The sequence below is a fragment of the Phacochoerus africanus genome, chromosome 7 (assembly GCF_016906955.1).
Source record: "Phacochoerus africanus isolate WHEZ1 chromosome 7, ROS_Pafr_v1, whole genome shotgun sequence".
NCBI classification, from domain to species: Eukaryota; Metazoa; Chordata; class Mammalia; order Artiodactyla; family Suidae; genus Phacochoerus; species Phacochoerus africanus.
In genome coordinates this window covers 8,370,492-8,384,439 of record NC_062550.1, presented here as the reverse complement: position 1 = coordinate 8,384,439, position 13,948 = coordinate 8,370,492, and the positions used below count along the sequence as shown (strand labels likewise).

At 44.3% G+C, this 13,948-nt stretch overlaps 1 protein-coding gene across 2 annotated transcripts in view; it reads left to right on the top strand.

Moving 5' to 3' along the window:
- GRAP2 (GRB2 related adaptor protein 2) overlaps nucleotides 1-13,948 on the top strand; it is a 69,019-nt gene that overhangs the window by 16,461 nt on the left and 38,610 nt on the right. Inside the window, exon 1 of one of the 2 annotated variants that reach the window (XM_047786199.1) lies at nucleotides 10,924-11,489. The exons of the other annotated variant lie outside the window; for it this stretch is intronic. The gene's annotated coding sequence lies outside the window, so the exon portion shown is untranslated. Of the gene's footprint in view, nucleotides 1-10,923; nucleotides 11,490-13,948 lie in introns of those variants that run through there. 2 annotated transcript variants of the gene reach the window in all.

Below are 13,948 nucleotides of genomic sequence, written 5' to 3'. Positions count from 1 at the left end.
AAACTCCAGCCAATTTCCCTAACAACACACTTTCTCCCCTTCACCTGCCAGAGGCTTCTTTTTCTCAGACCTCACACCTTGAAATCGGGGGCTTTCAATGAGTTGAAAAGGGAAATATAGAATTACCTAGCTTATCAGCATGTTAAGTATTCTTGTAGACTCAAATGAGTGTTCTGGTACAAAACCACTTGAATTCTTTCTTAAGATACGCTATTTTTTTCCCTCTCTTTGACTGAACCGTTGACCTTCTGGGTATATGACTAGTTATTACCTCAAGTATGTTTGAAACTATTCTTGCCCTAACCAGTCTAAAATGTAATTAGCATGAAGGCATTATTTGTAGGAGCACATGACCTTGGGCTGGGATCTCACTAGACGGCACAGATGGAACAAAACTGTGCCTGCTCCATGCTCAAAAAAAGATCTCTAAGAAAAATCTGCAGTGTTGGGGGAAAGGTTAAAATTGCTGATGCTGAGAGCTCTCTCTTGCCCATGTGTTTAATTTGTATTATAAGGATCCAAACATAGGAGGGTGGTTCTTCTGTTTGAAAAATGAAAGCAACTCTGTTTTCTCAGAACCCTGCGTATGCAATGTGTCTGCTCTCACAGCTCTGGGTCAACCAAAACTAAAAGAATACATTTTAGAGCTCTAGCTTCACTGCCCCCCGCAGGGAAATGCATAGCATTTTAAGGTATAATCCCAGGCAACAACAGATGTTATAGAGAATGACTGTCCTCTAGGAAGTAGCTAACAAATATGGGAAAACTGAGACCCAAGGAGATACAGTAACTCACAGGTAATTCACGCTCCTTCCTGAACTCTTCCCATCTCTCCACAGAAGGAGCTCTTTATTTTCTGAGTTGAAAACCGTTTCATGCTGCCTGCTCAGTTATTTTAGTAAACGTTCTTAAGTTTGAGACCAATCCCAACTGTTATGAAATCTTACATGAATAATAATAACTCTTCTGGAGTTCCCTGGTGGGAACTATGGGGTTAAGGATCTGGCCACGTCATTGCAGTGACTGGGGTCCCTACTGTGGCACGGGTTCAATCCCTGGCCTGGGATTGGCCCACAGACATGGCCAATAATGATAATGATAATGCTCTTCAATGTTGGGATCCCAAAGTTATCATTTCTAGTTCATTGCAGGGCACTTTGGGTGCCCCAGTCAGACCCTAAGTGATTGGAACTTTCAGGAGAAGGCCGTCTGATTCTGCCATTCACCTCATTTGTAAGTCTATGATGTGTTTTAATGTGCAGAGATGTGTCATAAAACCAGTTTTTCAGAGTTCTCACTGTGGCACAGCAGGTTACAGATCCAGCATTGTCTGGGCAGCGCAGGTTCAATCCCCAGCCTGGCACAATGGGTTAAGGATCCAACATTGCCACAACAATGGTATAGGTTGCAGCTGCAGCTTGGATTCGATCCCTGGCCTAGGAACTTCCATATGCTGCAGGTGTGGGGGAAACCCATAAGTTCTCATTATTATAATGTTTTTCCTAATTTGTAAAAATATTTCTGACCTGAATTTATTCTTGTCTTGACTGTGTGTGCAAGCAGTCTTATTTGCCTCTACAACATATTAATAATGTGTTAATTAGCTTCCCAGTGCTACCCTAACGAGGAACAGAAAGGATTTGTCTAAATCATGAAACATGAAATGAAGCTAACATTTTGTTAATTATATTTTTAAGGGCAGGCTCAGCATTAGGTAGTGTGGTGAGATTTCAGCCTATTTTTGAGAGAAGATGACAGAAAACACTACTCAATTAACAAAACATTTGTTTAGCACCTACTGTGCCCAACCTCAAAGAGGCAAAAGAGGCTAGACTGAGGAAATTGGCCAGTTTAGTTTTATAGTCATAGTTTAAAGGCAATAAAGGTAATATAAGAGTTTTGAGGGAGTTCCCATCGTGGCCCAGTGGTTAACAAATCTGACTAGGAACCATGAGGTTGCAGGTTCAATCCCTGGCCTTGCTCAGTGGGTTAAGGATCCAGCGTTGCCGTGAGCTGTGGTGTAGGTTGCAGACACGTGGCTTGGATCCCGCATTGCTGTGGCTGTGGTATAGGCTGGTGGCTACAGCTCTGATTAGACCCCTAGCCTGGGAACATCCATATGCCGTGGGATCGGCCCAAAAAATGGGAAAAAGACATATACACACACACAAAAAAAAGAGTTTTGATTTAGTGTCCATTAACATAAGTATATTAGATTGAACCTTATGAAATTGTCAATGTCTGACCATATTTTACCAAAAGAAGTGGCAATTTCTTATGCTTCAACCTAATATTTAGGGACGCTTGTTATGCTATATCAGCTCCTCCAACATTAGTTTATTTATTTTCTATTTTTCAAATGAAATGATTGAAGTTGAAGCTGTCGTTGTTAGTAAATCAGTAGAAAGTAAATATAGGGCCAAGGCTTTGACTCCTGCTTTCATATTTATTTATTTTTGTAGACTCAAAAATAATACATATTTCGTAATTTTAAATTTTTTTTTTTTTGAGGGCCATAGGGGGTTGTTGTTTTTTGGTTTTTCTTCTTTTTTTTTTTCACTACGTTAGAGACTTTTTTGCCTTGATGTAGGGTCATGGGCCCTGCTACCTATTCTTCAAGGGTGACATTCCCCAACTCAGTCCTTTAGGATATTTCCTTTGAGATCTTCACCCAAAACTATCCTCTCTTCTTTCTTTTCTACAGAGATGTTTGATTGCAGAACAGTCTGCATTAAAAGTTGCTGTGAGCTGTGGTGTAGGTCACAGATGCAGCTCGGATCTGGCTTTGCTGTGGCTGTGGCATAGGCTGGTGGCTACAGTTCCAATTCGACCCCTAGCCCAGGAATCTCCATGTGCCCCGGGTGCGGGCCTAAAAAGAAAAAAAAAAAATTCCTCTATAAGAGATTAAATCCTCACACTCAGTTTTGCTGGTCTGTCCCTGAATTACAGGTTACTGGGCAGTCAAAACAGGTTACCACGCATGTATTCCACTAAATCCGCTCATCTAGTTGCTTCAGTATTTAACAAATATTTACAAGCACCTATTCTATACAAGCAGTTGAGCCGCCCTCTGCCAACCATCAAACTGTATGGACAAAATGTATGTATTAACATAAATACAACTTAGTGCTAACTAAATCTCAAGAACTGCTCTTGGCACTTGACAAGTTAGTCTGTTTAACCACCCCCGAGAGGGTAGTTTCTGCAGTTAGGTCCATTTTAAAGGTGAGGAAATGGAGGCCAGCAAGTTTAAGTGAGGCTATAGACCTCAAACGCTTGACCAAGGCACCAACTGTTGCTCTGGGTATGGCAATGAATCCAAAGTTAGAAAGCAAGTGCTTTTCCCAGACCATGAAGTTAAAGTGGGACAAAGTAGCAGTGCCTCCTGATGCCCTAAAATGGTAAATATCAGTTCAGACTGCCTTGTGCAGGATGGGTTTCCTCCCAGCTCAGAGCACGAAGACGAGCCCTCGTGAGGCCCCGGTGCACCCTGGGACACATGCCACACGCGCTGACCAGAACATTCTTGCAGAGTCACAGCTCACCCCAAATCTTATCAGAACCCTGCCAAAGATCAGGCTCTATCAAGAAAATGTTCACTCATCTTCCCGTTATGCCCAATGTGTGAACACTGATAACACATCTAAATTCGAAGAAAATCAACAGAAGTCATTTCAGTCAACCTGAAAAGTCTAGTGACTCATTCACGCCCTTTTCACAGGGCTCCTGCGGGCTACCCAGCTTCTCCTGAAGCAGCCTCCAGGCTCCTGCAGCCTGAGCACAGCACAGGGCTCGATCGCTCTCCTCCGCAGGTCAAATGAGCACTGACTCCCTCCACACAGACTGCAGAGTTGCCCAGCCAACTGCCCCTGCTGTGTGCTGATGCCACCGCTTATGTCCCCGAGGCCAGTAAACAAGGTCGCCTTGGAAAAAATAACACGGAGGAAGATGCTGGCTTTTCAGCCCCGAGAGTAAATTCCATCACTCTGAAAGTAAAATCAGAATATCTAAATTTGACCTGACTTATGTCAGGTCTGATAAATACGTACACACACGCAGATGCTTAAACCATGTATGCTGACTGCTGAAAACCAAACAAAACAACTTACTGTCTCATTAGGAAGACAAGAGCTGGTAGGGCCACTTGTCAGAACAAAGCAAAGAAAAATGGGCACTCTAGCTTCTACACACACACACACACACACACACACACACACACACGTTGGTACAATGAAGCCCGAAAGACAGATGCCCTGACCATGAAAGACAGTGAATGTTTTCAAGGATTTTCTTATTTAAATTTAAACTGGTCCCATGAACTGAGTGAGCTTAGCTTTAGGCCTCCATCCCCAGATGGAGGGTTGGCATCTCTGTCAGCCTTAGCAAGGCAGTAAGCAGAGCAAGTGAGAACAAAGGCTCAGGACCCACACAGACCAGGCTGCAATTTCACCTCAACTGCTTTCCAGTTGTGCAACCCAGGTAAGTTTCTCATCCACCCTGTGCCTCCACTTCCTCATCTGTCAAAGGGGAATAATATAACTAAAACTAACTCTTGGTTAGTTATGAAGATCAGGTGAAATAACTCGTGGTAAAGCATTTAGGACACTGCCTAGTTCCGAGTAAGCTCTCAAGACATGTGAGTTGTTTGTAATAGGAACTTGAAATGGGCTAACCTATTCCCAAAGGAAACTCTTCTGTAGTTTTGTTTTTGTTTTTGACTGTACCTGTGACATGCAGAAGCTCCCAGGCCAGGGAACAAACCTGCACCACAGCCGGGACAACGTTGGATCCCTAACTGGCCAAGCCATACGGGAATTCCCCAACAGGAAACTCTAGAATTCTGGGTTTTTTTTTTTTTTTTTTTTTTTTTTGCTTTGCTTTTAGGGTCACACTCGCGACATATGGAAGTTCCCAGGCTAAGGGTCGAATCGGAGCTACAGCTGCTGGCCACAGCCACAGCAACTTGGGATCTCACCCACATCTGCAACCTACCACAGTTCACAGCAATGCTGGATCCTTAACTCACTGAGTGAGGCCAGGGATTGAACCCGCATCCTCTTAGATACTAGTCAGACCCATTTCCACTGTGCCACAATGGGAACTCCAAATTCTGGGGTTTTTTTTCTTTTTTCTATTTTTAGGGCTGCACTCATGGCATATGGAGGTTCCCAGGCTAGGGGTTGAATTGGAGCTATAGCCACTGGCCTATACCACAGCCACAGCAACGCCAGATCCTTAACCCACTGAGCGAGGCCATGGATAGAACTTACAACTTCATGTTTCCTAGTCAGATTCATTTCCACTGTGCCACGACGGGAACTGCTTTGCTTTGTTTTTAACTTTAATCTTTGTAGCACTTAATTTCTTATTTCATCTTCTGTGTATGTGCAGAAAGAAGATGTTTAGCCATCCTTGGAGTACAATCTTTCCTTTCATTAAAAATCATTATTAAGTTTCTTCAAGCTTCTTTTCTGCAGTAAATGATCCAGATTACTTAATCGTTCTGTTTTACATGCTTTAATCATTTATTTGAACTTCTCAACCATCTCCAGATGTAATACACACAGAAATGTTGTCTGAGAAAATTTGGTTTTAAAATCCCTTATCATCTGCAGTCCATTAGCTCAAATGTTTAAAAAGATTGTTCATAAGATCATAAAGTCAAGTTTTTTATCATATTTGTCAGTTGGTTTTATTGTTATATGGCCACAGTCACCTAATTCTCAAATGCGCGGTTCAGCATAAGACAAACCGGCCAAGACCATAAGTCATTCATTCATTCATCAAATATTTATTGACAGCCTACCAACGTGCCAGGCACTGTGCTATGCTCTAAAATTACAAATAAGATACACCCTGCTTGGAGGAGCTTACAGTTTGGGATGGAAGACAGAAGTAAACACACAAAAATTTTTTTTTAAAAAAGGAGTTCCTATTGTGGCACAGCAGGTTCAGGACATGATGTTGTCTCTGTGAAGATGCAAGTTCAATCCCTGGCCTGGCTCTGTGGGTTAAGTTTCCAGCCTTGCCACAAGCCGCAACATTGTTTGCAGATGCAGCTTAGATCCAGTATTGCTATGGCTATGGCACAGGCCTGTAGCTGCAGCTCTGATTCGACCTCTAGCCTGGGAACTTCCATATGCCTCGGGTATGGCCACTGGAGTAGATAAGCAATGAGATCCTACCGTATAGCACAGGGAACTATATCTAGTCACTTGTGATGGAACATGATGGAGGATAATGTAAAAAAAAAAAGTCACTTTTGCTGTACAGTAGAATTGACAGAACATTGTAAATCAACTATAATGGAAAAAATAAAAATCTTAAAAAAAAAAAAAAAGGAGGAGTTTGCATCTTGGCTCAGCAGTAACAAGCCCTCTACTATCCATGAGGACTGGGGTTCAATCCCTGGCCTCACTCAGTGGGGTAAGTATCCAGTGTTGTGCAAGCTGGGGTGTAGGTCACAGATGTGGCTCGGACCCCGCGTTGCTGTGGCTGTGGTGTAGGCCAGCAGCTGTAGCTCCAATTCGACCCCTAGCCTGGGAACTTTTGTACGCCGTGGGGGCAGCCCTAAAAAAAAAAAAAAAAAGAAAGAAAGGAAAGGAAAAAGAAAAAGACAAGGAAGTAAACAGAGCATTGCCAGAGTCTTTCATTAGATGTTGTACTTGAAGTGAGACGGCACCAGCATCACCTTGGGGCGGAAAGGAGGGAGGATTCAGCACTGCTTGGCGGGTCCAGGAAAGCTACACAGAGAAGGGGAATTTGGTCCCCGTTAAAGGATAGCAAAGATGGAGTGGGAAAGAGGAGGAAAGTTTCCAAGGAAAAAGAAGGCATGAGCTTCCATGGGGCTGGTCTGACTGGCTCCAGGATCTATGAAGGAGGCAGAGACACAAAGATGCCAGGTCGACTGGGGCCAGGCCCGCAGTGACCAGCCCAAGAAACCTGAGCTCCGTCCTGAAGACCTGGGAACACGGGGTCAGTGTGTTTTCCACAAGTCACTCTGGAAGCAATGAAGGTGGAAGACTGGGGGCATTTGAGTCTAGAGTCGAGAGGGGAAGCAGAATGCTGGGTTCTGAAAGGTCGTAAAGCTTTAACCAAGGAGAGGGTGAAGGAAAGAAGGGAATCAGTGTTAGGCTTATATAAAAGATAGGAGTTTTTTTATTTTTATTATGGTTGATTTATAATGTTCTGTCAATTTCTGCTTTACAATAAAGTGACCCAGTCCCACATATAGATACATTCTTTTTCTATTGTCGTCTGTCATGTTCTGTAACAAGTGACTGGATAGAGTTCTCTGTGCTATGCAGCAGGACTTCATTGCTTATCCATTCTAAATGTAATAGTTTGCATCTACTAACCCCAAACTCTCAGTTCATCCCACTCCCTCCCCCCCTTGGCCACCATGTTCTCCATGCTGTGAGTCTGTTTCTGTTTTGTAGATAGATTCATCTGTGCCATATTTTAGATTCCACATATAAGTGTTATCATATGGTATTTGCCTTTCTCTTTCAGACTTACTTCTCTTAGTATGAGAATCTCTAGTTGTACCCATGTTGCGGCACACGGCATTATTTTGTTCTTTGTATGGCTGAGTAGTATTCCATTGTGTATATGTACCACATCTTCTTAATCCAATCGTCTGTCGATGGACATTTAGATTGTTTCCATGTCTTGGCTGTTGTGAATAGTGCTGCAATGAACATAGGGGTGTATTATTAAAAGATGGGGTTTAAAGACTCAGTAGAGTGGGGTGCCAGATTTGGGAAATAGGAAAAGAGAGGGAGGAGCCCAGAAATAATTCCATGTTTCCAGCAGGGACCACCACAGGGCTGTGTAGTTCCAATAATGAATGAGTACATTTGGGACAAGTCCTTCTCAAAATGCCCCTCAGAGACCTATGCCTTGTTGAAGGTCAGTAGGGAAAGCCAACGTCATGTGCGATCAGCAGTATATATAGTCCTTACTCGCTGTTGTGTTCAAAATACTCCTTAATAGATATGACTTACATGAGCTAAGACAATATTCATGTAGGCGTCTTTGTTTTTAATTTTCTGGAAATTAATTTTCCAGATACCGTAAGATGTTAGCATTATTTCAGTCATCTGTGCCTGACATAGCGGAGATCTATGTACTTGTTTACTTATTTATGACTCGTCTCCCTCCACTAGAAGCCGAGCCCCATGGGGTCAAGGACTTTGCCTCTTTGGCTCACATCTGCATCCCTGGCACCTCTTTTTGTTCACATCTACATGCCTGGCACCGTGTTTGGCTCATGGTGGGTGCTCAGTAAATATTTGTGGAGTAAATGAATGAATTTCCATGCTGGCAAAAAAGAAATAATCATATCCTTTACTAATGAGGAAAGAAAAGGGGAAAAAAACCTGGACTTAGAACAATTTTTCATGAACAGATCCAATTTGCAAAAATGGGACTGACGTTTAAAAGCTATTTTTCTCCCTGAAGCTCGGCTTCTGGGAAAATCACAGCTGCCAGCTTAGATGGTGGTTTTAACTGCCCAGTTACAAATTCTGCGCAGTTGTACGTATTGGCAGAGCTCAGCTTCCTTAAATGCTGCAGGATCAGTAAGGAAATGGTGATTTTCCTTATTGATTTCATGCCAGTTCCTCTTTTTTGAAAATTCCCATGTGCTGTTCAATGGAACATGTACAATAAAACCCGAACATCGGGGGCCAGAAATTAAGTGAGTCTCTCATGCTCCTTTCTGGCCAGGTGATGTTAAACCATTTCTACTTCCAGGCTGGAGCGTTCAATTGTTTTCTCCTTTAAATTTAGCAGAATGTTTGTTCCTCCCGCTGCTTTGTACATATGCTCCTTTCGATCTGGGAAACAGCTCATTCCTGGATGAACTTTAAGCTCCCAAGTGACGCATGTAAAATACTGTTTATGAATCGTGGGAGAAATATTTCACATTCTCATTGCTCCAACATGGTTGCATCAAACCACTCTCTCCAAGCTTCTTTTTTTCCCCAAGAAGAAGAAAAAACCTGGAGTTCCTGTTGTGGCTCAGTGGTTAACGAATCCGACTAGGAACCATGAGGTTGAAGGTTCGATCCCTGGCCTCGCCCAGTGGGTTGGGAATCTGGCGTTGCCATGAGCAGTGGTGTAGGTCGCAGACGTGGCTCGGATCCCACGTTGCTGTGGCTGTGGTGTAGGCTGGCGGCTACAGCTCCGATTCGACCCCTAGCCTGGGAACCTCCATATGCCACAGGTGCGGCCCCAGAAAAGACAAAAAAACTTCAACCCACAGGACTATGATAACAATAACAGTAATCCTCCTTCCCTCGGATTTTACTCCACAGTCTCATAGAGGCTATGATGTTAGAAACCCATCATCCTCAAATCTTTTCCATGCACTGGATGCTGTGCTAGGTCCACACATTACAAAGAGGCGTGAGGCTTGGTTCCTATCCTCTGGGGTTTACAAATTAGCTGGGGCAGTAAGACAGAAACCACGGAGTGAAATTAATCATTATTAATGAACGGCATGGTGTGTGAGTGCTACACAGGACCCAGGAAAGGGCAGGGGGGTAACCAGACAGTGTTTCTAGGGGAGATGGACTTGAATTTGAGTTAGACCTTTAGTGGGGCTGGAGTGAGCAAGGGCAGAGTGCTAGGGACATTCATAGACAGATTCCCACCTGGCTGAGGTGGAGGTGGTCGCAACTAAGGTAGAAGATAGGTTGGGGGTGGTCTGGACTGTCCCGCTAAGCATTTGGGGCTGACTCTATAAGTAAGGTGGAATCATTGAGAATTTTTAAGCAGACAGGATGTGAGCTGAGCCACGCTTTACAGAAACAAAATGAAACAGAGATCCATGCAATGAATTTAACGGGGGGTCTTCAGAATTGAGATAATGAGACCCTGACCCAGGCTGGGGACCTAGCACACCATCTCCATCATCATGCCTACCTCTCTGCGGGTGCTTCTTAGGGACTCCTATGGCATTGCACTCAGTGTGCCCAACCACAAGGCAGTGATTCTGTGATACGTGTGCTGCTTGGTGGTAGCCTCCTGCCTTTAAGGGCCCCTGGTTTGTGCCTGGAATGCATCCAGCTATGGTCTATCGCCAAACCTCAGAGAATCTAGGCAACGTAGAATATAAAAGCTGGGAGGAATCTTAGGGTCTGCGAAGTCCCCTTCCTCTGTTTACCCTCTCAGAGGCCAGCCCCTGCTCAGGCTCACACAGCTGGTCAATGACAGGTCATGGCCAGATCTCCTTCCTGCACTCCAGCTAGGCTCCCAAAGCCAGTCCAAATTCTGCTTTGAGGTGTGCGTGCACATTTTCTGGCAGAATCCAGAAGAATCGGGCCCCCCATGGAGAGCACTGTAGCTCCTTCCTTGACTCCTCCCAGAACCACCCCCCACCCCCAGATCCAGTCCCTGGCTGAACTCAGTCTTCTGTCCTGCTGACTCCCTGACTCCAAGCCATCCCTCTGCACCCTCCAGCTTCTAGTTCTCTGCCCACACTGTTGTTTCTTGTGTCCGGCCACCAGTTGTGATGTCCTCTTGGTCCAGAACCCTTCGTGGTCCCAGCTTAGGCCTCACCACCTTTAGGAGAGCCCCTGGCCTCAGCCCCTCCGCTAGGTGCACTAAGTCTCCCTCCCTGAGCTCTGGGCTGCCCTACTCAGGGATCAATGCCCGGTCTCCTAGATGTCTTATAATTGCCTGAGTGTGTGCCTGCCTCCCGCCCTTCGACTGTGAGCTCCCCGAGGGCAGGGACTGCATATGCATTGCCATGCACACAGAATCTATCCCCGGGCCTGGCACATACAAGGCATTCAAATATCTGATGGACGAATGGGTGGCATTTGCCCTCCTGGTGCATTCATTCATTTAATAAATATTTATTGAGCAATTACCTATGATCAGTAGGGTGAGTCACACTTACATGTCAAAATATACCAAGGCACTCATGCTCCAAATTGTGCACGCGTTCAGCAATGCATGTGGCTCTTCACACACACGCATAGTAGAGACCGTGTACAAATACCAGAGCTAGCAAATGCAGTAAACGGCACGCCAGATGTCTCTGAAATTTGCAAAGAACCCAGGACCAAAAATGACAGTTAGCTCCATAAGCCCTATAAAAGAAAAAAAAAGAAGAAGAAAAAGGAAAAAAAAACCCCAAAAACGCCAAAGAACAAAAGAACCTCCAGCAAAAGGAAGTGGCTATGTTTTTTTTCTATGCACTCAAGCCGGGGGTGGGGAAGATTTATAAAGGCATTCTATGCTGGGCAGGTTCAAGTAAGCCTGAGTTCCTCAAGGGTTGGCTTTAGGAGCTGTTAGGAAAATTCATTGCCATGCATGAGTCGGGGGATTGTCTTTTATTCCACTGGAAATTGTTAGCGGGGACTGCATTAGCGGCCCCTTATCGCTCTGCCTGATAGAGAGACAGCAGGTTCACCCAAGCAATTCTGGAACCCTGATCACTGCCAATTAGGGGAACATTGTCTGGCTGACATAATCAAGTGAGTATAAATATATTTATCGTGATTGGAATGGGGAAGGGAGAGAGCAGAAAGATTGAGGCAGAAACTGCCACCCCTGGCCTGGCTCCAGCCTGAACCTAACTTGGGGTGTCTGTCACCGGGTGCTTCATAGACGCAGTCGCCTGCTTTTGAGGTGGACACACAGTTGGGAATTCAGGACTGGAACTGTTTTCCCCAGAAGGGGCCCTGTCTCTCCTTATTTTTCCTCCCGGCTTCTTCCCTTTTTCATGATCACTTCTGTGAACGCTGCACAAAGACGGGGAACCAGATGCTCCGTTGATGACATTTTAATTCTGCCCCGTCGGCCGGCTGCCCTCACTTAGCTTATCTGCAGTTCAAAGTGATCTCCGGGAATGTCGCTGTGACGGGACTCTTACCCTCTCTGCCTGCCTGGTTGTGCACGTCTGTCTGGCATTGGGTTTATGTCATTGTCTCGTGGAACTTTGGCAGGAATAGCTGTGATGAGTGGGTCTCAGAACCAGGCTTGGAAGAGACCCTGATAAAAACAGTCCCCTGCAGTGGACTAGATATGGGAGGAATTTCTCACCTGTAATTGGCTAAAAAGGGAGGCATGTTGAAGGCATATCTGGCTGGAGAGCAGGGTCTGTTTCAGCCTCTGCACAGATTTCAAAATGCAGGCTGCATCTACTCATTCAGGAACCAATGGCTGGAGTCAGGTACAAATGGCCAAGGGGCATTGTTAGGTGGAGGTCAACGGCAAAACTGACCTCTCGGCTGAATTTCAGCTCCGGTGGATCTAGAACTGGTCCATCAAACCTGAGACAAAAAAAAAAAAAATTTAATTTTATTGAGCTATAGTGGATTTACAATGTTGTGTTAATTTCTGCTGTGCAGCAAAGTGATTCCATTACACATACATACATACCCATTCCCACATAGGTTATCACAGAAACTGGGACTTTTTTCCCTTCCTCTTGACTATTTGATAACAGCATTCTTAGAGCTGCGTTGATTTCAACTATTTCCTCCACTGTCATCATGTGTGTGCTGCTCTGTCCTGGCACTTTAGGGCCGAAGACCCTTTCCAGTGGCTGCAGGAGATTGTGGGAGCCCCTTCCCCGTGTCCTATTCGTTTTAGCTGGTCTTTACGACTGCACATTGCTCTCAGCCTATCTTCTCGAAATTGACAATAACTGTTTTATTACTGGTAGCACACATATCATACTCGATGATATAAGGGAAGGTGTAAATACAAAAATTAAATAAGGATCCTGTGTAGAAGAAATGTCATTTTGTAGAGCTCATTCAGCCTTAAGGCATCTGACCATCTTATTCAGCCTAGTCCTGATAAAATTTTTCCTTCTTCAGCTGCTCGGGAATTGTCAAGGTCAAAGTCTTTTCAGCCGGTGACCAGAAATGTGTATTTCCTTTGCTTTTCAGATCTTAATGGATGAAATACTTCTTTTTTTCTGTGTTCTACCTCTGGCCAGATATATTGGGGGGTGTTTTTGTTGTTGTTGTTGTTTTGTTTGTTTGTTTTTTGTTTGAGAACATGAGCTCATTTATCTCCAAGGGAGAAAGACAGTTACTCCATATTTACCGGTTAACAAATTACCACTTACAGTGAAAATACAGAGAAACTCTCGCTCTCTGTGAATTAATGGTTTATTCGCCTTGGCCAAACCTTAGTTCATCGACAGCCACTGTTCTCTTAAAGCTGGCTTAATTTTCTCTTGTTGGTTTTTATTTCCTTGAAGCAGAGATTCTTGGTTCTTTCTTTGATCCCGCTTTTGAGAAACGTGCCTGTCTCCTCTGGGTCTGTTTTGTGTGCCAGTGGCATTAACCCCATAGCATTTATTGAGGAATCTATTGTGTTGGATGCTGTGCGTTCCTCTGAAATCCTCCCTGCTTGGAAGTTGGATGGAGTCACTTATCTGAATGCTGACTCCCTCCTAATCCACTGGCTTTCCTCTGTGTTACATAGCCATTTACCAAGAGATGGTGCAGTATCATAAACTGAACCTGAGGTCTATAGTCTGCAAGACTCAGGTCATACAACAGAGCAATTTTGGCCACATGGCATCTCTCTTTTCAGTCATATGTACCTTGTTATAGATGCTGATGGGAAAACACACCTGTTTGGTCCTCTTTGCTATTCTCCATAATGAGATAACTGCCATATAGGCAGAGAAGAGCCTGGTCTAACCACATAATATTGGTGCAAATGACAAAGGGCTGTAAGAATGTATGTTGAGCTTGAGTTTATAGGTGGCACTGACTACGATGTCTGATTCACTTCATTTAGTGACAGGGATAAAAGCTCTTGAACATACACAAGGCTCTAGACCTAGTTGGATATTACATCTTACATCATCATATTCTTTTGTTCAGGCTCCTTCTTGCTAGGAAGTAGTAAAAGATAAGATAGCAGTCCAGTTAATGGTATGTGTACCAGTGTCGGCTTTCTGGTTTTGATG